Here is a 4,057-nt window from a genome sequence, read left to right on the forward strand (position 1 = left end):
ACTCTCATCCACCAACTCCGACATAGGTGTTAAAAAGAGTAATAGTAAATCAGAATTCTATCCCTTAGCGCGCGTTTTAATAGGTCCATTGCTTTTCATAGAATCATAGAATCATAGAACCATAGGGTTGGAAGGGACCTCTGGAGATCATCTCGTCCAACCCCCCTGCCAGAGCAGGGTCACCCAGAGCAGGTGGCACAGGAACGCATCCAGGCGGGTTTTGAATGTCTCCAGAGATGGAGACTCCACCACCTCTCTGGGCAGCCTGTGCCAGTGCTCTGCCACCCTCCAAGTAAAGAAGTTCCTCCTCATGTTTAGGTGGAACTTCCCATGTTCAAGTTTGTGCCCATTACCTCTTGTCCTGTCACTGGGCACCACTGAAAAGAGCCTGGCCCCATCCTCCTGACACCCACCCTTTAAGTATTTATAAGTGTTGATAAGATCCCCCCTCAGTCGTCTTTTTTCCAGACTGAAGAGACCCAAATCCCTCAGTCTTTCTTCATAAGAGAGATGTTCCAGTCCCCTAATCATCTCGGTAGCCCTTTGCTGCACCCTCTCCAGCAGTTCCCTGTCCTTCTTGAACCGGGGAGCCCAGAACTGGACACAGTAAATTTTAAAAAAATAATAATAATAAAAAAAAGCTTTTCCTATCGCTTTTTGCTAAGATCATTTGCTCTCCGAATTTTCAGCTTCGGTATTAAACTGGTACTGAAGGATTGGCACAGGTTCTCTTCCAACACAAAGCCACCAACAGCCACACGGCAATAAGCAACAACAGAATCGCTTCAGTGGTAAGCATCAGGTTCATTTAATTCCTTTAATAACATTTTCTGCTGAAAGCTAAGTCACAGCCGCCAGATCCAGATTATTTTGAATCAGCATCACGGCTGCCTGCATTTTAGTAACCCACTTGTAGTCAACATCCATCAGCTTTATACAATTTCAGCCGTCTTTCCGTGGCACTTGGCTTTAAGTAGAGGCTCTTTATCATGCAGGCCAGCCACACGCGTGAGTCACGTCTCTGCAGCAGATAATACAAGCCTTGCCTCAAACCAATTACTTCAGCAAGAAAGAAAAAAAAAAGACAGACATTTGGAAAATAGAAGTGTAAGCAAAATAAGATCAAGAATGTGTTACACGATTCAGGAAAACCACTCTCAGAGTGGTTTGATCAAAACCAGTAGATGTGAAAACAGGGTGATGGGACAGTGTCTGGGGTCCTGCTGTCCCTCAGAAAGACCAGCACACTCCAAATTCTCTCTCTAGTCCCACATGCTGATGGCCCAAGAATTGGGGAACCTTCAGACAGTGAGTTCCTTAAATGATGGATACTGATAAAACCAGAGGTTCTTCCACCAGGTGAGCTAGAGACCATTGCTTTGCATTCACGTGTTAATTAGTGTCTTTCCCTCTTCGAACTGCAAAGGAACTCCTCCTTCCTCAGAGCCGTGTGTTTGTCACTCTGTATCTTTGACCAACTGGAAAAAAGGTCAATTAGACATGAATAAATATAAATAAATAAATCCTTTGCATATTTGCTCTCTAAATCACTGAACATAACCGTTCACTAGTCTTGCAAGAGCCATCTTAAGCTTGACCTTCTGAGGCTTCCTGCTTCAAAGACCATTATAACAACCCTGAAGTGTGTTTTTTACCATGCAGTATCCCTCCTTCCCAGGCAGGACTGAATTAAAGATCAGGACGCCGCTTCCCCAAGAAATCACAAGGTTTGCTCTGCCCCATTGCCTCCAGTCACCGGCCTCCGCAATCGCCCAGCACATGCCTGTCTCCCCACCTTTCCCCTCTGCTGTGAGGGCCTCCCTGCCTGGGGCTGTTTGCTGCCGGGACCAGGGAGCCCAAACCATGTGTCTCTTCTCCCCTGGGCGCCGCTGGTGGGAATGCACCCCTTCCCAAGAGCAGCGTGGGACAGGAGCCGGGGTCTTCCATACGTGCCCTTCCATGGCTCACCTGTAGATCCGTATCGCACGCCTGCTCTGAACTGCCAGCTGAGATGTCATCTTAGGGCTGCAGATCACCATTTCCAGGCGGACATCCTCACCCCAGCACTCACGCCTCCACAAAGGCACCGCTTGTTCCAACAGCCAGAAGGCCTCCAAAGGGCTCTCTCTCCACAACCTCTTCCCTCCTCCAGCAGGGCCGACCCTCCGACGGCTCGCTGCTGGCAGTGCTTGAGCAGCCCTTTGCTCACAGGCACTGCCACACCGGACCCCAGCTCTGCTGTCACCTCTGCCACCGCCTGAAGAAGGAAGCCAACCCATGCCTTTAGCACCTTGAGACAACACCGAATATGCGAAAGATGGATTTTGAAGGCCCTGGAGCTCCACTTCCACCCAACTTCGAGTCTTCAGCACCACTGATGAGCCTTGTGCTGGTCCACGGGAGTCATCCTCACCTGAAGCAGGTCAAGTCGGTTCAGAGGGAGCCTTTTCTTCCCAGCCGTGTTCGACAGAGGAGCCCAGTTTCCCTGTTAACTCTGCTTCCTTCATTTGCTGATGTGGCAATCAATTTAAACCTGCAGTATTTTACTTAAATCTAGCAGAGTCTTAGAAATGCAAGAACATCGCGCTAAGGCACAAAAATGAAAGCAGAAGCAAACAGCTGAGCATTGCATGAAGTTAGATAAAATATATATACAGGCACAAAGTTATATAAAAAGGTAGTGGACTTACTATGCAGGGAAATACTAATTCAGCAACTGCTGAGACTGAATTCCCCCAGACAATGTAATGCCTGTTGCAGCCCAACAACCTTCCCACAGCTGCCCCAAATATGCCCTCTGCAACCAAAGTGCTACAGCAACTCCGGCTGCTGATTTGGCCACTGGCTTTCTCCTGAGACCACCGGCAAGAAAGCAAATGGGTGCTGTGGGTTTTGGTATATTGCTATGAACAGCACAGACAACAGAGAGGAAAGAAAAAAAAAAAAAACGAACCAGACTGCAGCCTACCCTTGAAAGTTATGCAAGCAGTGAGGTACACGATGAGCTTTTCCCACAGCAAAGGTTCCAGCTACGATTGCAAAACCTCAGCTATCACACAGGGACTCTTTCATGAGGTCTCCCAGGGTCACCAGCCACTTCAAAATCAGCAGAAAGCTGGCACAGCAAGGATCCTGCCATCTTGCCACGACTGGCTGGCAGAGCCAGTTGCCTGGGGAAAGCCAGCATGCTGCAGCCATCACGCCCAGCATTGTCTGAATTCACAGACGGGAGGGCCACGACGGTCCATGGCTGGCTTGTGCCTTGGCTCATTGGGCATGAGCATGGGCTCAACGCCCCATGCCATGTGGCTCATGTTGGTTGCAGGACTACGGCTCGTGTTCAAGCACGTTTCTTTCATGCTTGTCCCTCTCCCTTTCTTCCCAAGCCAGAGTTTTTACCACCTGGCAAGAAAACGGCTCACTCCAAACTCAAGCCAGAGCACATCCCAACATACATGGACAACATGCCAGTACAAACAGACCCTCTGCGATTAATTGAGATAAGCTTAGGTACAAGACAGGCCAGAGTACTTCTCTGAATGCTCTTTTTTTTCAACTACAGCATTTTTTTCTGAAAGCCAACTGATCTTTACCCAAAACTCTCCAGCCATAGAAATTGACTGCAGTCCTTTGTAAAATTTACCTTCTTGTTAAACAATGGTGTTTTACTTGAAGTTAAAATGTAGCTATATTTTAAAACCCAGCTAGTAGAATTTGTTAGATTGAAGCAGATATGCCTCCGCTAACTGTAGCCTTCTAAAAGCCATGTGTCTTGTCTAGACTAGTCACCTAGTTTCCATCTACAAAGAGACGAACACTTCCAGAGGGTCTTTCAGCCATATTAGCACAGCAATCTACTCAAGAAGAATCATCTCTCTGAGGGCACCCCTCTCCTTCCGTTGACTATGAAGGAAACTTTGTCAACTTAGATTAAGGGACTACACTTTGGATATCTACTGTCATGTGAGACAAGTCCCTCTCCGCATTGAAGGTTTGTTACCAAGCTCCTTTTACCACGTAGATCTTCCCCACAATATTATCAACTCATCATTTAATA

The 4,057-nt window shown here is 47.6% G+C and overlaps 1 long non-coding RNA gene across 2 annotated transcripts; it reads right to left on the minus strand.

The window, feature by feature from the left end:
- Positions 1-792: 792 nt before the first annotated feature.
- On the minus strand, positions 793-3,209 carry LOC141738407 (uncharacterized). 2 transcript variants are annotated; one of them, XR_012585385.1, is made up of 3 exons: positions 2,414-3,209; positions 1,969-2,257; positions 793-1,478 (listed from the first exon to the last, which is right to left on the minus strand). It is a non-coding gene; the product is annotated as an uncharacterized LOC141738407 (long non-coding RNA). The 2 variants fall into 2 exon arrangements; XR_012585384.1 differs by having other exon boundaries at positions 1,969-3,209.
- Between the last annotated feature and the right edge of the window lie 848 nt (positions 3,210-4,057).

The sequence above is a fragment of the Larus michahellis genome, chromosome 2, assembly GCF_964199755.1.
Source record: "Larus michahellis chromosome 2, bLarMic1.1, whole genome shotgun sequence".
Classification (NCBI taxonomy): Eukaryota; Metazoa; Chordata; class Aves; order Charadriiformes; family Laridae; genus Larus; species Larus michahellis.